This window comes from Balaenoptera ricei, chromosome 8, assembly GCF_028023285.1.
Source record: "Balaenoptera ricei isolate mBalRic1 chromosome 8, mBalRic1.hap2, whole genome shotgun sequence".
Taxonomy (NCBI): domain Eukaryota; kingdom Metazoa; phylum Chordata; class Mammalia; order Artiodactyla; family Balaenopteridae; genus Balaenoptera; species Balaenoptera ricei.
Genome location: NC_082646.1, coordinates 7824514 through 7850009, shown reverse-complemented (window position 1 = coordinate 7850009; position 25496 = coordinate 7824514). Strand labels below are relative to the sequence as shown.

The window sequence follows — 25496 nt, the reverse complement described above, 5'->3', positions numbered from 1 at the left end:
GATAACTGTTTCTCCTAAATTAATAGAGTCAGAGAAATATAGTAAAAAAACACAACAACAACAACAGAGGAACTACTCCCAGTTAAAAGAAGAGAAATCTCCTGGAAGAAAAAAACAATAAAACAGACCTCTCCAGTCTATCAGACTCCTAATTCAAAAAGAACATAATAAAATGCTAAAGGAATTAGAAAGGGCTATTGATAGAAAAGTGGATCACTGTAACAGGGAACTAGAACTATAAAGAGGAGCCAATCAAAATTAGACAACTCAATTGTTGAGATGAAAACCAAGCTAAAAGCAATAAATAGCAAACTAAATAGTGCAGGAGAACAAATAAGTGATCTGGAAGATAGAATGATGGAAATCACCCAATCAGAAAAGCAGACAGAAAGACAAATTAAAAAAAAAAAAAAAGCACCATACAAGATCTATGGAATAATATAAAGCATGCCAACCTATGCATAATAGGGATTCCAGAAGGAGAAGAAAGAGAAAAGAGGAACAAAAATGTATTTGACGAAATTATGGCTGAAAATGTGTGAAACCAAAAGAAGGAAATAGATATCCAGGTAGAGGAAGCACAGAGAGTCCCAAACAAGATGAACCCAAACAGACCTACACCAAGACATATCATAATTAAAATGACAAAATTTAAAGATAGAGGGTTCTAAAGGCAGTATGAGAAAAACAGAGTTAGTTACAAGGGAACCCCCATAAGGCTATCTGCTGATTTTTATACAGAAATGTTGCAGGCCAGAAGAATGACAAGATATATTTAATGCCCTGAAAGGGAAAAACCTGTAAGCTAGGATACTATACCCAGCAAGATTATCATTTAGAATAGAAGAAGAGAGAAAAAATTTCTCAGACAAGCAAAGACTAGAAGAATACAGCAATACTATACCTGTCCTAAAAGAAATATTGAAAGTTCTTCTCTAAATGGAGAAGAAGCAAGAATCTATAGGAAAGGGAAAATCACAATAGGAAAGGCAAGTTTATAAAAGGATTGAAGATCACTTATATAAGCCATTATATAGATTAAGAAACAATCGAATATTTTGTGAAAGTGATTATAACTATTAGGAAGAGCAAAAGGATAAACATAGAGATGTAAAATAGGACATAAATATCACAAATGGGGCGGGAGAATAGTAAGAAAATGTAGACCTTTAAGAATGTGTTTGAGCTTATGTGGCTATCAGTCTAAAACAAGTAAATATAGTTATGGGTTAACATACTTGAAATCCACATACCCACAAACCAAAAACATACAATAGACTCACAAAACCAAGGAACTCAAGTGTAATAAAAAAGAAAATCAACACATCACAAAAGGAAAAACAAAAAGCAGAAAAAAGGAACAAAGATTAAATACAGATTCAACTGGAAAACAAGGTTTAAAATGGCAATAAATACATATTTATCAATAATTCCTTTAAATGTCAATGGACTAAATGCTCTGATCAAAAGACAGAGTGGCAGATTGGATAGTGAAACAAGAACCTACAATATGCTGCCTACAGGAGACCCACTTCAGGGCAAAAGACACATATAGATTGAAAGCAAGGGGGTGGAAAAACTATTTCATGCAAATGGAAATGACAAGAAAGTGGGGGTAGCAATACTCATATCAGACAAAATAGACTTTAAAACAAAGGCCATAAAGAAAGACAAAGGAGGACACTATTATAATGATAAAAGGATCAATACAAGAAGAGGATATCATACACGTTAACATATATGCACCCAACATTGGAGCACCTAAACACACAAAACAAATACTAAGAGAGGTAAAGGGACAAATTGATGGAAAGACAATAATAATAGGAGACTTTAACACCCCACCCAGTGATATCAATTGACAGATCTTCCAGACAGAAAATCTGTAAGGCAACAGAGATCCCGAATGATACAATAGAACAGTTAGACTTAATTGATATGTACAGGACACTACATTAAAAAAACAAAAAAACCACAACAGAATACGCATTCTTTTCAAGTGCACATGGAACATGCCCTAGAATAGACCACATAGTAGGGCACAAAACAAGACTCAACAAATTTAAGAGGATAGAAATTATTTCTAGCATCTTCTCTGTCTACAATGTCATGAAACTAGAAATCAACCACAGAAAGAGAAACTAGAAAGAAAACAATCACATGGAGACTAAACAATATGCTACTAAAAAACCAATGGGTCAACAATGAAATCAAAGAGGAAATCAAAAATACTTCAAGACAAATGACAATGAAATACAGCCATACAAAACCTATGGGATGCAGCAAAAGCAGTCCTAAGAGGGAAGTTCATAACGATACAGGCTTTCCTCAAAAAAACAAGGAAAATTCCAGATAAACAACCTAACTTAACGACCTAGAAAAATTAGAGCAAACAAAACCTAAAGTCATCAGAAGGAAGGAAATAATAAAGATCAGAGAGGAAATAAATAAAAGAGATTAAAAAAATAGAAAAAAAATCAATAACACCAAGAGCTGGTGTGTTTTTATTTTTTACATTTCTTGTTTTCAAAATTTTTAATTTTTAAAAATTTTTATACAATTTTTAAAAGTTACTTTCCATTTACAGTTATTACAAAATATTGACTATATTCCCAATTTTGTACAATACATCCTTGAGTCTATCTTACACCCAATAGTTTGTACCTCCCTCTCCCACACCCCTGTATTGCCTCTCCTCCCCTCCCCACTGGTAACCACTAGTTTATTCTCTATATCTGTGAGTCTGTTTCTTTTTTTGTTATATTCACTAGATTGTTGTATTTTTCAGATTCCACATACAAGTGATATCACACAGTATTTGTCTTTCACTGTCTGACTTACTTCACTTAGCATAAAATACTCCAAGTCCATCCATGTTGCTATAGATGGCAAAATTTCATTCTTTTTTTTATGGCTGAGTAGTAGTCCATTGTATATATATTTCACAGCTTCTTTATCCATTCATCTATTGATGGACACTTAGGTTGCTTCTATATCATGGCAGTTGTAAATAATGCTGCTATGAACATAAGGGTGCATGTATCTTTTCAAATTACTGTTTTTTGTGTTTTTTGTTTGTTTGTTTTGGATATATACTGAGGAGTGCAATTGCTGGGTCATATGGTAGATCTATTTTTAGTTTTCTGAGAAACCTCCATACCGTTTTCCACAGTGGCTGCACTAACTTATATTCCCACCAGTGGTGCAATATTTGTTATCTGTGGTTTTTGGTTTGGGTTTGTGTGTTTTGTTTTTTTTTTAACCACTCTGCATGGCTTGTGGGATCTTAGTTCCCTGATCAGGGATTGAACCTGGGCCCTTAGCTCAGCAGTGAAAGCACAGAGTCCTAACCACTGGACAGCCAGGGAATTCCCAATTTGTGTTCTTTTTGATGATATCCATTCTGACAGGTGTGAGGTGATATATCATTGTGGTTTTGATTTGCATTTCCCTGGTGATTAGCAATGTTGATCATCCTCTCATGTACCTGTTGGTCAACTGCATTTCCTCTATTCAGTTCTTCTGCCCATTTTTCAATTACTTTTTTTTTTTTTTTGATGTTGAGCTGTATGAGCTGTTTATATATGTTGGATATTAATCCCTTATTGGTCATATCATTTGCAAATATTTTCTCCCATTCAGTAGGTTGTTTTTTCATTTCATTGGTGGTTTCCTTTGCTGTGCAAAAGCTTTTAAGTTTATTTAGGTCCCATTTATTTATTTTTGCTTTTGTTTCCTTTACCCTAGGAGACAGGGCCATAAAATTATTGCTGTGATTTATGTCCAAGAGTGTTCTGCCTATGTTTTCATCTAGGACTTTTATACTATCCCATCTTAGATTTAGGTCTTTAATCCATTTTGAGGGTTTTTTTTCTTTCTTTCTTTCTTTCTTTTTTTTTGTATATGGTGTTAGAGAATGTTCTAATTTCATTATTTTACATGTAGCTGTCCAGTTTTCCCAACACCACTTATTGAAGAGACTGTGCTTTCTTCATTGTATATTCCTGCCACCTGTCATACCAAAACCAGACAAAGACACTACCAAAAAAGAAAATTACAGGCCAATATCCTTGATAAATATAGATGCAAAAATCCTCAACAAAATAACAGCAAACCAAATCCAACAACATATAAAAAGGATCATACACCATGATCAAGTTGAATTAATTCCAGAGTCACAAGGATGGTTCAACATATGTAAATCAATCAATGTGATACACCACATCAACAAAGGAAAAGACAAAAACCACATGATCATCTCAATAGATGCAGAAAAAGCATCTGAGAAATTCAACATTCATTCATGATAAAAAAAAAACCTCTTTCCAAAGTAGGTATAGGGGGAGCATTTCATAACATAATAAAAGCCATTTATGACAAACCCACAGCCAATATAATACTCAATGGTGAAAAGCTGAAAGCCTTCCCACTAAATTCTGGAAAAAGACAAGGGTGCCCAGTCTCACCACTTCTATTCAACATAGTATTGAAAGTCCTAGCCACAGCAATTAGACAAGAAAAAGGAATAAAAAGTATCCAAATTGGAAGGGAAGAGGGAAAATTGTCATTATATGTAAGATGACGTGATACTCTATATGGAAAACCTAAAGATGCCACACAAAAACTATTAGAACTGATAAATAAATTCAGCAGGGTAGCAGGGTACAAGACTAATATACAGAAATCTGTTGCATTTCTTTACACTGACAATGAAGTATCAGAAAAGTAAAAAAAAATCTTGTTTAAAATTTTATTTTAAAAAAATACAATAACTAGGAAAAAACCTACCCAAGGAGGTGAAAGACTTAATGCTGAGAATTATAAAACACTGATAAAGGAAATTGAAGATGATTCAAGGAAATGGGAAGATAGCTCATGCTCTTGGATTGGAAGAATTAATATTGTTTAAATGGCTATACTACCCAAAACAATCTACAGATTTAATGAGATCCCTATCAAATTACCCATGACATTTTCCACAGAACTAGAACAAATAATCCTAAAATTTATGTGGAACTACAAAAAAACCAGAATTGCCAAAGTAATCTTGAGGAAAAAGAACAATGCTGGAGGCATAACCCTTTGAGACTTCAGACAATTCTACAAAGTTACAGTAATCAAAACAGTGTGGTATTGGCACAAAAACAGACAGATAGATCAGTGGAACAGAATAGAGACTCCAGAAATAAACCCACACACCTGTGATCAATTAATCTTTGAAAAAGGAGACAAGAATATACAACAGAGAAAAGAAAGTCTCTTTAGCAAGCGGTGTTGGGAAAGATGGACAGCCGCATGCATATCAATGAAGTTAGAACACTCCCTCACACCATACACAAAAATAAACTCAAAGTGGCTTAAAGACTTAAATGTAAGATGTGACACCATAAAACTCCTCAAAGAGAACATAGGCAAAACATTCTCTGATGTAAATCATAGCAATGTTTTCTTAGTCTCCCAAGGCAAAATAAATAAAAGCAAAAATAAACAAATGGGACCTAATCAAACTTATAAGCTTTTGCACAACAAAAAGACAATCTATGGATTGGGAGAAAATATTTGCAATCGATGCTACCAACAATGGCTTAATTTCTAAAATATACAGGCGGCTCATACAACTCAATATCAAAAAAACAAACAACCCAATCAAAAATGTGCAGAAGACCGAAATAGACATTTCTCCAAAGAAGACATACAGATGGCCAACAGGCACGTGAAAAGATTCACAACATCTCTAATTATTAGAAGAATGCAAATCAAAACCACCATGAGGTATCACCTCACACCGGTCAGAACAGCTGTCATCAAAAAGTCTACAAATAACAAATGCTGGAGAGGGTGTGGAGGAAATGGAACCCTCGTACACTGTTGGTGGGAATATGAATTGGTGCAGCCACTTTGGAAAACAGTCTGGAGGTTCTTTAAAATACTAAAATAGAGTTACCATATGATCCAGCAATCCCACTCCCGGGCATATAACTGGAAAAGACTAAAACTCTAATTTGAAAACATACCTGCACCCCAATGTTCATAGCAGCACCATTTACAATAGCCAAGACACAGAAACAATCTAATGTCTATCAACAGATAAATGGGTAAAGAAGATGTGGTATATATATAAACAATTGAATATTACTCAGCCATAAAAAAAGAATGAAATAATGCCATCTGCATCAACATGGATGGACCTAGAGATTATCATACTAAGTGAAGTAAGTCAAAGAGAGAAAGACAAATATATAATATCACTTATTTTCTTTTAAAGATATTTTTGATGTGGACCATTTTTTAAATCTTTATTGAATTTTTTACAATAATGCTTCTGTTTTATATTTTTGGTTTTTTGGCCCCGAGGCATGTGGGATCTTCCTGGACCAGGGATCAAACCCATACCCCCTGCATTGGAAGACGAAGTCTTAACCACTGGACCGACAGGGAAGTCCCTATAATATCACTTATATGTGGAATCTGAAAAATAGTACAAGTGAACTTATTTATAAAACAGAAACAGACTCATAGACATAGAAACAAACTTATGGTTACCAAAGGGGAAAGAGGAGGGAGAGGTTAAAATTAGAAGATTTAGATTAACAGATACACACCACTATATATACAATAGATGAACAACTAGGATTTACTGCATAGCAAAGGGAACTATATTCAATATCTTGTAGTAACCTATAATGGAAAAGAAAAGGAAAAAAAGAATATAGATATATACATATAGATGTATAACTGAATCACTTTGCTATACACTTGAAACTAACACAATATTGTAAATCAACTATATTTCATTAAAAAAACCCAAACTGCCCTGAGAATCTAACCACCATGAGCACAAAGAGCAGCCATAAGCAGACCCACATTTCCAATTGAATCAACCTGAATCAAGGTGCTGAAGGTCTTACACAGGGAATCAGGAATGATGGGCCGAGCATGATCAAGGCAGGACCAACAAGCCACCTTTGTTTGGTTGTGAAAATAATTTTCTGGGCACAAAAAGAAAAATTAAAAGCACTCATAATTACATTGCCTAAAGATATCTGTTGTTATATTTTGGTATAAAAGCCTTCAAATCTTTTCTCAAGTTTGGTGTGTATTTTATATACAAACATATTCCACAAAAAGAGGGATATCCAGCAGCATGCGATTCTGAATTATGACTCTCTCCTAGGTGGCTGATGATCTGAGCACATGCAGGACTTCAGGCTTTGGTTTTATTCTGAACTTCCGGGGAACTGAGGCTAGAGAACTATCCTTGCCCCCTAAACTCCAGCAATTCCTCTGTTATGGACTGAACTGTGTTCCTTCAGAAGGATATATTGAAGATTTAACCCCACGTGTGACTATATTGGGAGACAGAGCCTTTAGCGAGGTAATTAAGTTTAAATGAGGTCATAAGGATGGGGCCCTAATCTGATAGGAATGGTGTCCTTATAAGAGGAAGAGGTACCAGGATCCTCTCCATCTCTCTCCCTCTCCCTCTTCCACAGCACCCCTCCCCCCCACCGCCCACACACATCGGAGACCATGTGAAGGCACATCCAGAAGGCAGCTAACTGTCTGCAAGCCAGGAAGAGAATTCTCACAAGAAACCAACCCAGCTGGCACCTTGATCTTAGACTTCTAGCCTCCAGAACTGTGAGAAAAAAAATTTCTGTGTTTACCACCTCCAGTCTGTGATATTTTGTTATGGTGGTCCTAGCAGACCAATACACGCTCCAAGCTCATTCCAGATAATTTCCCCCAGTGGACGTGGCTTGGGATGGAGAGGAAGGAACCTACACCCCTGCTTCCTGCACTCAGCCCTCACCCCAGCATTCAGAGCAGAGCTGCTCCCAGCGCCAGCAGCTTGTCCATTGCCCTCAGGACCTGAAGTTTTCCAAGCCGACGACCTGCAGGCTGCACAGCCCAGCTTCCCAGAACCCTGACTTTATACTGACTTTGGAGGAAGCAGGGACTAAAGTGCCTCAGGGAAGTTTTTCTCTCATTGTGCTCAGAGAAATTAAATTCAATTTCCTCACCTCTTTCAGAAACAAAAAGGAAGGACATGATTGAAAGAGGAAGGTAATTCATCCCTGTGAGGCTCTCAGCAGAAAGAATTCACAGTGCAAAGCTCATCTCTCCCCAGAATCACTGGGTAGTGTCTTAGTCAGCTCAGGCTGCCGTAACAAAATACTACGGACTGAGTGGCTTAAACCACAGAAATTTATTTCTCACAGTTCTGGAGGCTGGGAAGTCCAAGATCAAAGTTCTGGCTGATTCTGTTCCCTGGTGGGGGCTTTCTTACTGGTTTGCAGCCAGCAGCCATCCTCACCTGGCAGAGAGGAGTGGGGAGAGAGAGGGGGAAAGAAAGGGAAGAGACGGGGAGAGAGCAAGTGAGCTCTGGTGTCTCCTCTTATAAGGGCACTAATCCCATCATGAGGGTCCAGGCTCACAACTTCATTTAAACCTAATTACAGGTTTCCCCTGCTATCTGAAAGTAGAGTGTCCCCATGAAATCTTTCATAAGCTGAAATGGTGTAAAGTGAAGAAGCAATTACCTTAGGACATATCTTGCTAACAGATGCACAGAATAAATCCAGATAAAGCACGGACGCTCGAAGACACAGTTCTAAGCTCCGGCAGCTTGAGGCTGAGATGTTGAGTTCTGAGGGGAGGAGCTTGGCGATGCGGCTCTCACTGCTCAGGTGTGCGCTGTCTCTATAAAGACTGCTAAAAAACACATGCAGAACACTATTTTCACTTTTCGTCTTTTTTTTTTTTTTTTTTTTTTGTAAAAAATTCTCTTCAGATTTATTTTGGTTAGGGAAAACAGGAACAAATGTAGGTCTTTCCTAAAAGCAAGTAGCATAAAGCAAACTTTGGAAAAGCAGGGCATACCTGTACCTCCCAAAGCCCCTCTCCAAATACCATCACACTGGGAGGTCAGGGCTTCAACATATGAACTTGGGGCAAAATTTAGTTTAAGTAGATAGTGACCCCAGGGGAGGGAAATCTGAGGAATGGTCCGTGAGAAGCTGGCGGCGAGGAGTTCTTTTGTCCAGGATAGGACAGGAGAGGCTTGCGTGCTCGTGGCAGCCAGTCAATGAATCAAAGCCTGATTCTTGGGGCTCTTGTTTGCTCCTCTCGTGGCAACATTTCTGACCCATCTGATTCTAGTCATTCCTCCCCACTGCCTCCCTAACTGCCCACATATCCAACCATGCCTCACACACAACACGGAGAGCCTTGGCTGCAGCCGAGCAAGGATGGAGAACAGACAAGCCCTCCCCACTTTGCTGGCGGGATAGGGGGCGCGCCGCTGTGTGGCTGTGTGAGGAGGGAGCTGGGAAAGAGAAGTTTGATTGCTCTGATGAGTTTTGGCAGATGAGGCTGACCCTACCCTGCCTGCAAGTTTTCATTAGAGCCCATCTGCTTGGCTGATCTGAACCGGCTGTGACCGGTGCTGTAAGAGGACTCCATTTCCACTGGCTTAATTTGGGAAATGATGCAGAACCCCCGGCCCGGGCTGTCTGTTTATCCCCCTTTTAGTCTCCATCACTACCTTGTCCTTTGGCCCTGGCCTGAGATAATGGCTGTTCTGAGTAGAACATCTGTGAGAGTGAAGAGTGTGGGGGGGGCGGGGTACAGCTGTCCTGGGACTAGGCCTGCCCTTAGGCTGAGCTGAAACAGGGTTTCATGTTCTATGATGTGAGGGGAAAGAGAAGTGTCACTGTGTGTGTGTGTGTGTGTGTGTGTGTGTGTGCGTACGCATGTGTGCATGGTAGGGGCAGGTGTAGGGCTGCCCAAGAGAATAGAAGGACAGAGGAAGAGAATTTGGCGTGGTGTCATCATATTCAGTCTTCATCTCCTTCCCAATCCCAGTTTTATCTGGGAATTGTCATGGCAGGGACAAAGATAAGTGATAAGACAAATAAGAATACAGTTAGGACTTAGCACACATCAAGTAACTAAAAGGCATCATTTTATTTAATCATGGCAAAACCCTAGCAGGTGGATTCCATTATTGTTCTCATTGGCCATATTAGGCAGCTGATGCTTTCAGAAAAGTTAAGTAATTTGGCCAGGGTCCCTAGCCAGTAAGTGCCAGAGTCAGAATTTGGGCCCAGACAGGACCAGTTATAGAGCTTGTGCCTTTAGTCGCCCTGCTCCACTCTGGTCCCAGCCTGAACTCACCACTGGGGGTCTGACAGGGATGGGTGGGGTCTGGAAGCTTGGGGAGGCAGAAAGTCCCCCACCAGGGAACCTGGAGAGGAAGAAGAGGCTCCTGCAGGGAGAGGTTGGGCCTCTCAGGTCCCTGCCAGCTTCTGTACACACTGCAATCATTGAGGCTCCCTCTAGCCTTCCTCGTGGACCTCCCAAGCCTTCTCTTTTCTTGAATAATCTGGAAAGCTCACAGCTTTGCATTCAAGGCCCAGCATCATCCAGTCCTACTAGACCATCTAAACGTATGCACTGAGGCAGAGACATGGGTACCGGTGCTCAGGACACTCTTGAGTGTGGGCAAGGGTAGAGGAAAGTGTGACCACTCAGGAGTCTGGGGCGTTGTTCCAGAGTGGAGGTGGCTACGCCCTACCTGGGGAGGGTGGCTGTGGGTTTAGGTATATAAGAATAAGTTTGAGCCGAGGGGAATTGTGAGGAAAACATATATAAGACTTTGTGATGGATGAAGGGTAGCAGAAGAAAAATAGATGATCTACATTTTTATGCCAATAAAATGGAATAGAAAAAAATGAAGTAATAGAAATCTTAGTTCATTTATTTTTGAGGATTGAGGTGTGAGGATATGTCAGACCCTTTTCTAAGTACTTTACGTTATTAAACACTCCCAACTATTTCATTGCACTCTCCTGGCAAATGAGATTCCTGATGCATAAAAGAAAGCTAAATATCTTTCAAGAGGAGGTATTGAAAGAAAGTGGGAATTCAGAAGGTGAAGTTTTCATTGGGGGAGATTATGATGAATCAGTATTAGAAAATGATTGATAAAGGAGAGGAGAAGTCCTGTGAACATGTGAACTTCTTTTTAAGGGCTGTGGACCTGACATATTCTCTTTGTTTCTCTCCCCGGAAGGCTGGTGTGATGTCATGGCAGCCAGGAAAGTGTAACAACGTGGCAGCCCAGAAGGGAGCAGGTCTCAAGAAGGAGGCAGTGGTCAATCAGGACAAATGCCAATTAGGGGTCCAGATGTGTGGACAGAAAATCACTATTGGATTTGGTAACACGGAGTCACTGGTGAGCATGGCTAGAGCAGTTTCAGTGGAGTAGAGGGTGGCAACTTGATTGGGGTAGGCTGAGCACAGGAGAGAATGAGAGGTTGATGAGGGCTGGTAGAGAATATGATCTGAGCAGGACCCTGTGGGGCTCCTGGGCACAAAAGCATTTCTTCGATTACAGGAAATAGGATTTATTCAGCCTCCCTGACCTTCCCTGAGTTCCAACGGGCAGGTTCAAACAGTTGTTAATCAGAGAAGGGAGGGGTTGTGGAGACAAGGGAGGAAAAGTCAAGAGAAACAATATTTCAGTCTTGGGGAAGGGTCCTGGTTCCCCCTCAAGGGATACACACAACAATATCTTCCAGCTGTTTTGCAGATATTGAAACCCCTACCAGGTGGGAGAAGTTAACTGTGTGCTGCCCACAAGCCTGCAGACCCCAGATCCAGTTGGAACCAGAAGGTTGATGATGCCGACTCCCACTTACCTCCCCACCAGCCAATCAGAAGAATGTCCACGAGCTGATCACACCCTCTTTGGGCCATTACTCTAGAACTTCTCACTACACCCTCCAGGTTGGGACACACAATTTTGAGGGCACTAGCCCACTCTGGCCCCCTTTTTCTACTTCACCCAAAACTCTGTCTCCAAGATTTAATTCAGTGTTGGGGTACAGAGGCCGGATTCGGCTTCAAGGATAAAGGAACTTTCAACAGGTTTTGCCGTGAAGGTGAAAAGGGAATTAAGGGGTAGTTGTAGCAGAGTAAGGATTAACATAGTTTTCCTCCTGGGACTTCCCTGGTGGTCCAGTGGCTAAGACTCCACGCTTCCAATGCAGGGGGCCTGGGTTCGATCCCTGGTCAGGGACCTAGGATCCCACATGCTGCGTCATGTGCCCAAAAAATAAAAATTAAAAACAAAAAAAAAATCAACAAAAAACCCCATAGTTTTCGTTCACCCCCACCATCACCACCACCTCCAACTCCATCACCAACATACCATTGCATCTTATTGCTATTGGCAAGGAGCTGGCTGAAAAACTGCAGAGCTGGGGAAAAGACATAAAAGGAAGGAGAAGGAGGCAAAGTGCTCTTATTTGGCACAAGGAACCCCCGAGAGGCAGAAACCCAGAAAGCCCCACATCAGCAGACTGGCCTGAGGCCAAGTGAGTTGATGACTGGTGGTAGGTAGGGGGTGAGAGAGTCAGACCCAGAAGAACTAGGCATTTCAGCATAAGCCCAGATTAGACAAGAAGGCCCTGTCCTTGGGCTCCCGGGTCCTATGGTGGATCCCTCACTGGACGGGGTGTCCAGGATATCTGGTCAAGCAACCTGGCTCCCTCACATCTGATGGCAACTTGAAGGGCACTGCCAGAGACAGCAGGGAGGGGCACTCTTTGTCCAGTGGGCCAAAGGTCCTGGTTCGGTGCACAGGATTCCTTAGCCTTTATCTAAAGGAAGCTTCTGGAAGTAATTCTGGCTGGAGCCCTTAGCCTCCTCCCATCCCACACAACTGCAGCCTCTCCGAGGCTTGGTCCCCGTTCCAGCCACCCATTCTGCATCCCTTCCCTTCCTGCTATTCTTGGAAGAGATGGACAAGTTCCTTCTGCTGGTCTTGCTGCTGGGAGCCTTCTCTGCCCCTTTTTCTCACCAGTGGGTGAGACCCTAGGATGAGGCTGGGGGTCGGGTCCGTGGCTCACGTGATCAGCAGGGAAGGGAACCACAGAGGCTGTGTGCTGCCTGGGCCCTGACACTGACCCTCTGGCTGCTGGCCTCCTCAGCTTGGGAATGGATTTAGGATCTGCTCATGGGCTCATTGTGGGGGAATTTCTGGCTAGAGGCAAGATGGAGATGGGGGCCCTTTATTCTTCAGAGATTTTGGGCTTTCAGTAAGGGACAGAGACTGCGGTTATCCCGAAAGTTCCCTGTAACAGGACTTAGGGACAGCACTGTATGTTTGGAAGGGGACACCAAAAGACTTGTCTTGAAACTGAAATTCAACAACAAACACACTGATTGCACTTGGATTGCAAGTTTATTATTCCCGCATGGAGATGGGTGAGTCTTCAGGATCAAGGGGTCACAAGCCTGTCTCTTAGCTCCAGGGTAAACCTTGGTACCCCAGTCAGTGCCTGATGTCCTTATGCTTCTTTATTATCCAGGGATCCCTGAGTTTGCAGGAGTCTGAACTCATCTACGGTTTGTAGGCCAAAGGTTTTTTTTCCATTCTCCTCTCACTGGTCTTCCCTTTGCTCTCATCTCTCCTACTATAATTATGCTGCTGAAACCTCAGGCTTTTGAATCTTTTTGCTAAACTTTGTTGATCTTGCCAGTGTTATTCATATATAATGGAGTTGGGGGGAAACTGTATGGAGGTCCCAGAAATAGTCAAGTCTCAATGGAAGCAATGTAATGGAGGAATTTCAGGCACCATCGTAGGCAGTGGAGACTTACCTAGGCTCATGCTGGGGGCTCTGAAATCTCTACCTGACTCTGACCCAGCCAAGCTGGGTCCTAGCTGTCAATGAAAAAATTAATCAAGAGTCGATCTAAGAAAGAAATGGAAAGTTTTATTTGAGCTAACCTGAGGATTATAACCCAGGAGACAGTCTTTCAGAAAGCTCTGAGGAGCATTAGAGGTCAAAGCACAGTCATAACAATTTTTGAGAGAAAGGGTTAGACATCAAGTGACGTACTGACAGTATACACAACCCAGATCTGCATGTACAAAGCCAGTAGTGGGTGATCGTGACCCCTTACAAGACTGAGAAGGAATGTTATCTCCTAAGGAGGTCTGGTGAATGCAGATGCACAATACACACTAAAGGGGAGGGAGGAGGCACTGACGGGCAGAGAAACGTTTTAAAATTTTCATGCCTTGCCATAAAATAGGAATTTCATTTCATCATGGCCCTCCCAACCAAGGGCTCAGCCTCAGTGTCTGCTCTCTTGTCTCAACTACAGTGCACACAATTCTGCCACAGATTTTACTTATTTTTTTATTTTTTGTGGTGTTTCCTTTTTTTTAATGGTGTTTCCACTTTTAAAAAAATTTTTATTGGAGTATAATTGCTTTACAATGTTGTGTTAGTTTCTACTATACAGCAAAGTAAATCGGCTATACGTATACATATATCCCCTCTTTTTTGGATTTCATTCCCACTCTGCCACAGATTTTAAAAGTCCAGTGTTAGGACGGTAAAGGGAACTGCACCAAGACAGAAAACTTCGGCGTGTAGAGATGGAGATGTGCATGCTGAGATGAGTCAAGGGAAAGCTCTCTGTGCTGAAGCCCTGCTAGCCTGGAGGGGCTGCTTCTGTCTTGGACCAGCATAGGGAGCTCCCGTCAGAGGGAACCCAAGGTGGGAGATGGGTGTGTCCCCACCCTGGAGGTGGTATCTGAAGGTGGCAGGCAAAAGGCCCTTTCACTTTCAAGCCATCAACCTGTCACTGTGTTTGAATAACCCACTCAGCTGGTAGGAGCCTCTCCACCCCATCCCTTTCTTCTTTCCTGCATCGTGGCTTTATGACCACCGGATATTTGACTGTTCAGTGTTCTGGAGTCCAGGCATCATCTCTGATGCTAAGGGAATAGTGTTTCAAGAGCGATAATGGAGGGGCAGGGGGGTGGGGTGGGGGGTGGGAGTCCCCTGGAGGTCCAGTGGTTAGGACTCTGCACTTTCACCGTCTGGGGCCCAGGTTCAATCCCTGCTCAGGGAACTATCCTGAAAGCTGCACAGTGTGGCCAATAAATAAATAAACAAACAAGCAAACAAATAAATAAATAACCGATGCTGCAGTACAGGCAGAGTCTCTGTGCAGCAAACACCTGGGAAGTTAACAAAAATAAACATTTAGGCTGCCTGATTGCAAATTCGTTTTAGAGGTACTAGATTGATATTCTTTTTCTGCCGTTATGTTGGGACTGCAAAGGCCTGAGGCATTATCTAGCCCCATTTCTTCCAATATGTTCTCCCGATAAGCCTGCCATACCTTCCCATCCCATCTAAGAATTTCCTTTCACTTTGGGGCAATTTTTCTCTCCTTGGCCACTGGCTTCTTCTTCAGTGCCTACACTCAGTTCTCCCCTGTTCTATCTCTCTGTTTCTTTTCAATCATCCAAAGAGTCATCTACACTCCCTGATGTGCATTTTCTCATCTCTCACACTGGTTTAACTCCTCGCTGAACTGGCTGCCTGTTTTTTTAATCATACAGAATCTGAAAGGGAGACTGTTTCTCTGCAAATGTAATGAATTCATTATTGGCCATGTGGGAAATGATGGGCTAGGTAGATGGATACAGAGGTGTAGAGACTGGGATAATTTCACAGCTGGAGATGCCAGGTTTTGGATCATAAATAGCTACATGCTAACCAAAGACATATAAGCTGCTAAAATCCTGAGAGTTAGGTGGTTGTCCACTGAACCAGGAGCTGAATGGTAGGAATAGCATGGAATTCTAAGGAATTTAACACTACAGTTAAAGGGTTGGGGAATTCTCTGGTAGTCCAGTGGTTAGGACTTGGTGCTTTCACTGCCTAGGGCTTGTGTTCGATCCCTGGTCGGGAAGCTAGGATCCCGTAAGCAACATGGCAGGGCCAAATAAATAGAAAGAAGGAAAGAAAGAAAGAAAAGAAAGAAAGAAAGAAAGAGAGAGAGAGAGAGAGAAAGGAAGGAAGGAAGGAAGGAAGGGAGGAAGGAAGGAAGGAAGGAAGGAAGGAAGAAAGAAAGAAAGAAAGAAAGAAAGAAAGGAAGAAAGAAAGAAAGAAAGAAAGAAAGGGTTGGATGAAGGAGGCACCCTTAGACTGAGCGGGGCTGGGCAGAGAAGTAGAAGGATAACTGAAAGGAACAGCATCCATAATTCAAGGAGTCAGAAGTTCTAAGAGGCAGTGACGAGTCAACAGTGTTCGAGGACCTATCAAGGTCCAATCATATAAACATGACCTTGGTGCCTACTGATGGCCTTGGTCAGGTCAGGTTCTGGTGAGAATTGGTGGCAGAAGCCAGATCAGAGAGGACTAAAAAGTTAGTGGATGGAGAGGAAGTGGAGATAGTGAGTGTGGACAACTCTTCAAAGAAGCTTTGAGAAGAAATGAGGTAATGGGGTTGTAGCTAGAGGGAGGGCTGAATCAAGGGACAGCTTTTTTAGGAAGAAAGATTTTAGCATTTTTTTTAATATAGACTTATTTATTTTTGGCTGCGTTGGGTCTTTCTTGCTGCATGCGGGCCCTCGCTAGCTGCAGCGAGCAGGGGCCACTCCTTGTTGCGATGTGTGGACTTCTCATGGCGGTGGCTTCTCCCGTTGAGGAGCACGGGCTCTAGGCACGTGGGCTTCAGTAGTTGTGGCACGTGGGCTCAGTAGTTGTGGCTTGCAGGCTCTAGAGCACAGGCTCAGTAGTTGTGGCACATGGGCTTAGTTGCTCCACGGCATGTGGGATCTTCCCGGACCAGGGCTCGAACCCGTGTCCCCTGCATTGGCAGGCAGATTCTTAACCACTGAGCCACCAGGGAAGCCCTCTCATTGTGGTTTTGATTCGGATTTCCCTGATGGCTAATGATGTTGAGAATCTTTTTGTGACCTTATTGGCCATTTGTATATTTTCATTGGGGAAATGTCTGTATAGATCCTTTGTCCATTTTAAAATTGGGTTATATATCTTTTTATTGTTGAATTATAAGAGTTCTTTATATACTCTAGATAAAAGTCTTGTAATAAATATATGACCTGCAAACATTTTCTTCCATTTTGTGGCTTGTGGGTGGTCTTTTTACTGTCTTAGTGGTGCCTTTGAATTACAAAAGTTTTTAATTTTGATCATGTCCTTTGGTTGCTTGTGCTTTTGGTGTCATACCTAGGAAATCATTGCCTACCCCCCCACCTCAATTTCTATTTTTGTCTCTATCTCTCTGTCTGTCTCTGTCTCTTTATCTCTATATATGTATTATAAAGAGATATATAAAATTTTTAGTATGTATTTTATATAAAGATAATAAAAGGTAGAAGGCTTCCTTTGAATGACAACTTTTTATTGGGCATCCAGGAGTCAGGACACACAAGGAACTGCAGGTCCTGAATTTATTCTATATTTCTGGGAAGGCAAGGCAATAAAAGCAGCCTATCTCCTTGACTGCCTGCAAGGTGGGTTGGTCAGTGAGAGATGTTCTAGCCCATGGTTGCACTCATCACCCAGAACAGAAAGAACCACACTTATCCTCAGCAACCTGTCCTTCACCTTCAGAAGTGAGATCTTTCCAGTATGAGACTGGTTCCATGGCCCGTCTTCCCTGTGGCTATAGCCTAATCCCACCCAAATGGCTGAAGGGACCAAGCTTTGGCAGAGCAGTTCAACTAGCTGTGTCCCGTGATGAGATGAGAACACTCTGACACTGACCCCCTGCTGTAAGGAGTGTGGCAGTCTGGGGAATGGGGCTGTGTGTCAAGTCCATTTATCAAGCTGCCCTTAGGAGGGTTCCCAGTGCACGTCCTTCCTTTCTGCTTGTGGAGCGGTTAGGAGTGCGAAGAATGATGCCAAAACAGATAGTGAAGGGAGGAATGCTCTGGAGTACACTTGCTGCTTGGCCCTGATACATCAGGAAGAAATTTTATACTGATGTCATCAGAGAAACTGACACAAAGACTCAACGTCTTGATCTCCCCAGTGCTTTCTGCCCTAGATCCATGTCCCTCCCCACTACATACATCATTCTTCCATGCCCCAAATCCACACACGACTGGAAATATCCTGGGTGCTGAGCATTGACAGGTGAAAGAACATGGGTTTAAAATGCCTGGAGTCTCTGTAATGACCTATATGGGACAAGAATCTAAAAAACAGTGGATATATGTATATGTAAAACTGATTCACTTTGCTGTACACCTGAAACTAACACAACATTGTAAATTAACTATACACCAATAAAATTTTTTTTAAAATGATCTTGGGACAATAGAAATTTCATACAAAAAAATAAATAAAATGCCTGGAGTGCATTAGTGGCGGTCAGTGTTGATGGTGGAGATTAAAGTGATGCTGGTAGTGGTGGATTATGCTGATGGGGTGTTTAGAGCAAGCCAGATAGGAGAGGTTTAGGGGCTGGTCCAGGTGGTTTATACATGTGAGTTTTATTATCAATGTTCCAGAAAAGCAGCTCTTCCATCAGAGTATATTTTCTGCATAATTGATGAAAAATATACAAAATCCACAAGAGAATGTATTGTTAGAAGATGCATGTTCCCAGGGGTAATTTGGGAAATGATGAAGGACCAGTGATGAGGGCAGCCTGTTCATCCACCCATAAAGCAGCATTCCTTTTCTTGTGTCTGCTACAGTTGGTCATTGGTCTGGACAAGGTTAGCAGGTTTCCAAGGTAGAACATGAATGAGAGGAGACATGGTGGGAGATAGCAGTTCAGGAAATGAGGCAAAATAGCCACACTCCTTGTGTGATGTTGGGGGAAGGGAGACAAATGACCATATGGAAGGATGTTTGCCAATGTGTGTGTGTCTTGGGGATGAAATTAGGACTGATGATTGGACCAATCATACAGGCAGAGAATAGAGGTCACTAAATATAAACTTGTGAAAATACTTAGTCCCAATTTTTTTTTTTAAACATCTTTATTGAAGTATAATTGCTTCACAATGGTGTGTTAGTTTCTGCTTTATAACAAAGTGAATCAGCTACACATATACACACGTTCCCATATCTCCTCCCTCCCGCATCTCCCTCCCTCCCACCCTCCCCATCCCACCCCTCTAGGCGGTCGCAAAGCACCGAGCTGATCTCCCTGTGCTATGTGGCTGCTTCCCACTAGCTATCTATTTTAGATTTGGTAGTGTATATATGTCCATGACACTCTCTCACCCTGTCACATCTCACCCCTCCCCCTCCCCATATCCTCAAGTCCATTCTTTAGTAGGTCTGTGTCTTTATGCCCATCTTGCCACTAGGTTCTTCATGACCTTTTTTTTTTACCTTAGATTCCATATATATGTGTTAGCATACTGTATTTGTTTTTCTCTTTGACTTACTTCACTCTGTATGACAGACTCTAACTCCATCCACCTCATTACAAATACCTCCATTTCATTTCTTTTTATGGCTGAGTAATATTCCATTGTATATATGTGCCACATCTTCTTTATCCCCAATTTTTTAATTAAACTTTTCTTAACTGGATTCTCTGGTTAGTAGTTGAAAAGAAAATGAATGTAAAGAATTGAACCTATAACCTAATGACTTAAGTGCTATTATATTCTCTACTTCCTTGATGGGGAAATTGAGGGCTGTAGATTAATGACTTGCCAGAGTCTCATAGCCAGTAGATGTTGGAATGAGTCTTCAAACTCAGATTCATCTGATTTCTGAGTCTGTGCTCTGGCCAGGGCACTTGCGGGTTGGGTTTCTGCCTAGACACATTACTGAAAGATCTGATAGGGATTGGCGTGGGCCTGGAAGCTTGTGGTGGTTCTAGACGCCCCCTGTCTGGTTGCTGCCCAGGAGAAGGTTCCTGTGCTGGGAGAGATTGTGCCTGATGACCTCTAAGTAGACTGACCATATAATTTATTCCCTAGACTGAAGCACTGAAGAGTGAAAGGGGTAATTTAGTAAGTAAGCTTGGAATAAAGTCATGAATTAGAAGTGACTGTTACATCTCTCCCAACTTTGGAAGTCTCATGGGCTCAGGATAAATTTAATATATGACTTTTATCAAGCTCTCAATTCCTGATCAACCTCTGAAGCCTCCTCTCCTGAAAAACCAGAAAATTTCCACAACACATCATCCAGGAATGTGATGTATCATCCAACATAACTTCACCATTTAAAATGACCATTGTCTTCCAGTGCAACCTGATGTAGACACATTGTGGAATGCTGTTTAAGAAACTTTATGGGGAAGGGTGGCTGAAGGAAGGCCAGCTGGGAATGTGGGGCAGCATATTCTTCTCTGAGGCGGTCATGGCCTTTTCTGGTATAGATTGAACTCACGATGTTTCTCAATGATTTATGTGAGGTTCAGATATATAAGTGGAGCTATTTTAGTCATATAGTATCTCCATTTTATTTTAGCATAATTAGATACCTGTCACAGACATTTTCCAGTGGGCCCACATCCCCTAAATCATTATTATTTTTTTTAAGTATAGTTGATTTACAATGTTGTGTTAGTTTCTGGTGTACAGCAAAGTGATTCATTTATATATCTATTCTTTTTCATATTTTTTCCATTATAGGTTATTACAGGATATTGAATATAGTTCCCTGTGCTACACAGTAGGACCTTGTTGTTTATTTATTTCATATATAGTAGTTTGTATCCACTACTCCCAAACTCCTAATTTATCCCCCCCACCCCTTTTCCCCTTTGTTAAGCATAATTTTGTTTTCTAAGTCTAAGTCTATTTTTGTTTCAGAAATAAGTTCATTTGTGTCACATTTTAGATTCCACATACAAGCAATGTCATATGGTATTTGTCTTTCTCTTTCTGACTTACTTCACTTGGCATGATAATCTCTAGGTTCATCCATGTTGCTGAAAATGACATTATTACATTCTCTTTTTATGGCTGAGTAACATTCCATTGTGAATATATATCTGTAAGATGTTATGGAAACACCCAAATGAACTTTTTGGCCAGCCCAATATATATACCACATCTTTATCCATTCATCTGTTGATGGACATTTAGGTTGCTTCCATGTCTTGGCTATCTTAAATAGTGCTGATATGAACGTTGGGGTGCATGTATATTTTCACATTAGAGTTTTCTCTGGATATATGCCCAGGAGTAAGATTGCTGGATCATATAGAGAGTCTATTTTTAATTTTTTTAAGGAACCTCCAGACTGTTTTCCATTATGGCTACACCAATTTACATCTCCAACAACAGTGTAGAAGGATTCCCTTTCCTCCACGCCCTCTACAGCAAGTATTATTTGTAGACTTTTTAATGATGACCACCACTATCCTTCCCTTAGGAAACACCATCAGGATGTTTGAGGAGCATAAATTTCCATGAGAAGATTTGACCAGATCATTATTTTCTGTTTTTCACTCTTTTCCTAGGTTCTCCAGTGAGAACGTCTCTTTACAATATCATATTACGCATTGTGTACTATGCACTATTATTATCAATACATCCTTCAAGTTTGCACAGAACAGTGTATCTTTAGTACAATAATGCTATGAAAGAAGAATTCTGTTCCTTGGCGGCTCCAATAATTTGTGTATATCCTGTTTCCTCCATTCTCTACTCCCTCCTCACCCTCTGTTCTTGCATAGTGATGACGGGGGGATGTGGGACTTGGGGAATCGTGTGCATCTCTGGAATTCCTCTATCATGTTAGAGTGACCTGCTGAGCATACAGAGGACCCTGGGTCCCTCAGCACAGTTCCTCAGTGTGGGGACTGGGTAACAATGACATCACTCATCCATGCACCCCGCACTCTTGCAGAATCTACTCTGAATCATTTTTGTCTTCTGAAGGTGGTGAAGGGGAGTTCTCACGCATCACAGCCCTCCTCTCACAGTGTAGGAGACAGCTGGACTCTCAGTCTGTGGGTGCGTGGGGTTTCTTGGCCCTCTTCCTCCCGTAGTTGCTTTCTGGGCTGGCAGACCCTCATGCATTCATTTACTTGTCCTATTATTCTTGTTTAGTCAGAAATATTACTGAGCGCCCGCTCTGTACCATGCATTGTGCGGAGTGCTTCTGGTTAATGGTGAACGTGACTGTCAAGGTCTCTGCCACGAAAGCGTTGTCTAGATGGAAAGGAGAGAGGGGAAAGGGAGACCGCCACTGTGACCTGGAATGTTTTCTCTAGCGCCCAACCTGCACATTGGGATCTTGCTCCATGATCTTTCTCCTTCCTTTGGCTGGATCTCCAAGCAAGAATACTCTGGTTGGGGAATTGGCTATTTTTATTATACATGATTAATAAACTCAGGATACTACAGGATTGTACTTGCAGAGGTATTGGGGCATAGGTATTTCTTTGAGCAACAACAATGAAATTTTAAATAAAAAAAAATTATCTGCTTCCTTTGTAGTCCAGAGAAATAAGATTAATATAGCAGTAATTGATTTATATTTTATAAAATAAACTAGTCCTCTATAGTGCTTTTATTCCTTCTTTGTTTTGGAAGTATTTGCTGTATATTTAATATATTTGTGATAGGCTGAAGGTATATCCTAATTTAGATATGCATGATAGCAGTAGATGTGGATAGTGGTTTATAGAAAATACTAAGTAAATGTTTGCTATTATGACTACCCCCAGCATTGGCAACACTGATTCAGTATTGAGAGGCCCATTGAGGTCTCAATTACGAGCACGAATATAGGGAGGGGGAAGGGAAAGCAAACGGCACAGGCTGCACCTACAATGAGTGCATCCTGAGGCCTGAGGCTGGTGTCAGCCCAGGTTGGGTACTCGCTTGGGCTCTGGGACTGGAGAGGAGGTGGTCATGGGGACTTTGGACCCAGAGGAAATGGCTATCTTAGCAAAGCCCGGCCCACATGACAAGCTCTTGTTCTTGGGCCTGGGGCAGTGGGATGTCCAGAGAGTAAAGAGTCAGGGACTATTGAGGGGCCCAGAGATCTGGTCAGGCGTCGTGTCCCCCACTGATCAGGAGGCAGCCTCAAGGGATCAGGAGGGGCACCTGGGACATTTGTCCTCGGAAGTGTCCAAGGGGGCTGGTTCTGTGGGAACGTTTCCTGGGTCTGCGTGGCTGTGAAACACCCACTGGCAGGTGTGTAAAAGGAAGCTTCTGCCCACAGCCCAGGAGCAGCTCAGGCCAGATTCTTCGGCCTTCCCTCATTGCACACAAGAGCAGTCTGTCCCCACCCTTCCTGGGCACTCTGCGCCCCTGCCGCAGCCACCTCTGCATCTCCCCGCCATCCCAGGCTGAGATGGACAAGTTCCTGCTCCTGCTGCTGGGAGTCTTGCCTTTCGTGCTCTTCCAAGGAGTGGGTGAGTGCCTGTGGTAGCTGGGCAGGGGGTGACGACGCGGAGGTAGGCTGGGCAGCAGCACCTGGATGGTGATCTGACCCGCTTGGGAGGGGACAAGTCAAGGATGAGGTTCCGGGGTGATCTGACCAGCAAGGATTTGAGGTCTCTTTCTGCTGTCCCCATCCCGACTGCTACCAGGGAAAGAGCTCAGGTTCCTTTCCAAGGTCTCAGAGTGGGGTCAGTCCCTCCCTGGGGCCAGACTGGGGCTGGGGGCTCTTCTCAATGGGAGGTTTTGTGGCTTGCTGGGATGGCCCTAAGAGGCAGAGGCAATGGTTGCTCAAGACTTTCTATAAGGACACAGCCAAGGGGCAATGATCTACCAGGAACAGGTCCCTGAAAGGCTTATCTTGAACCAATATTTCTACAGTACTCTTTTCACTTATATATGTGTGTACTTTGGATGACTTTTGGTGCTGTCGTAGGAAATCTTTGGAGACTAAAATCTGCCTCCTCATCCTCAAGCCAGTGTAGTCCTTATGCCCCATCCATTTCCCCAAGATCCTGGCCCAGGGTGGCTATATGGGATGCACTGAATGTGTTCTGCACAATTGCTCCAAAGCTAAAGGAGCTTCTGAGCACAGAGCTGCTACTATGGGGAGTTCCTCCAGGCTCCCAGGGAACAAAAATTAAGGAGACATAATCTCTTAGTGCTGTTTAGGTGCAAGTTTGGAAATTTCTCTTGCTTGGTTAGAACACATACCTTTTTTTTTCTCTTATATCTCACTGTCCAGTATCTGCCATATCCCCTGGCAGGTAAAGTGTCAGATTCTTGTTCAAGGTTATTTTGAAAAAAAACAAAACAAAACAGCTTTAGTGGGATATCATTCACATACCATGCAATTCACTCATAATGTATGCACAAAGTTATTTATCATTAATGGATTTTGATATCCACAGGTCAAAGACCCCATTTCCTTAAATATCCAATGGAAGAAATCTAGTGGGGATATTTCTTACCCCAAATTATGCACAGGAAAGTATTTAGAGTCATGCTTTGTCCTTAAACTCCTACGTTCTAATGTGTGTTACACACCTTGGTCTCAGCCCATTCAACCCTGGCCTCAGCTTCCATGTCTGTTTCTCTGCAGCTCCAGCCACGTTGTGTAAGGTCTGCAGTATTTTTAAGAAGGGCAAATGTTTACAAGGCGAGGGTAACTGCACCTCTGAAGAAGGCCCAGGATGCAGAACTTCGGATATATACTTTTTCAATGTGAGAGGTAATGCTGTTAAACCAGGCTTTTCTGGCTTGAGCTGTTGCGTAACTCCTGACACTGGGTAGGGGCTCCAGTCTGAGAGAGTCCTCGCTGAGAGGTGAATGTGTCCCTAGTCTAGAGGCCAGGCTTGGGGTGGCTGGGGAAGGTTCCAGGTACTGTTGTCTGGCACTGAGTGTCAGTGTTCTTCTCTTCCAGATGCGTGGCGCTACAACCACACTCAACTGGACTGTTATGATAAGTGTAGAGCTTGGAAGTTGATTCGCGGGGACTTCAAGGTTTCGAGCTATTGCTGTAAAGGTCAAGAGTTCTGCAATATATATAGAGGAAAATCACTGCATTGGAAGTCTCACTAATTGCTGATTCCTTGTCAGTGGTGGTGCCCCCTCACCCTTCTCTTCCTGGCATCTCTGGTCCCATATCCCTCCACACGTGCTCCTGCAGAGTAGGCAGTGTCCTCCTGTCTACTCCAAGTTTCCCTCCTCACTTCTCTCCTGGCAACCGGCTCCTTCCCCTGACACCAAGTGCTCTCAGTTCACCCTTGATTCATCTCTCTGCTTCGTTCACATCTGCAAATCATCATCCCACCCTGATCCCTCACAGTCACCCTATTCCTCTGGCTGCCTGGCTACCTGGTTTCTGATCCCACCAATTGAGAAGTGACTGCAATGTGCCCAGAAAGGTGAGGGGTACCATCTCATACATCAGGAGTTTGCGGGGTCAGTGGAAAACTCAGGAAAATGTGTCCAACTGGCAGATGGACAGAGAGACCTCAAAGTCCAAAAAGGTATCAAGGCCTGGGGAAGAAAAAGTGGGCTCATCAGATTTAGATGTTATATACATACTCAGAAGCTACTGATAACTTAGCTTATAAGACTTAAAGAGGTTGTCTAGTGAGTGAGGTGGGAACAGGGTGGGGACAAGTCATTGACACTAGAGACCACCAAAATAAAAAGTGGGTGAAGGTCACTCTCCAAAAAAGAGTCATGGGTGATGGTCATAGAAGTGGATGGAGAACCAGGACAGAAGAGCATGATTCTCTGTTTTCCATGACAA

General features: G+C 42.5%; 1 long non-coding RNA gene across 1 annotated transcript in view; it reads right to left on the bottom strand.

Moving 5' to 3' along the window:
• Positions 1-8654: 8654 nt before the first annotated feature.
• Positions 8655-25496, bottom strand: part of LOC132369564 (uncharacterized) — a 139057-nt gene continuing 122215 nt past the window's right edge. The window contains exon 5 of the long non-coding RNA XR_009504449.1: positions 8655-8715. This is a non-coding gene — a long non-coding RNA (uncharacterized LOC132369564). The remainder of the gene's footprint in view (positions 8716-25496) is intronic.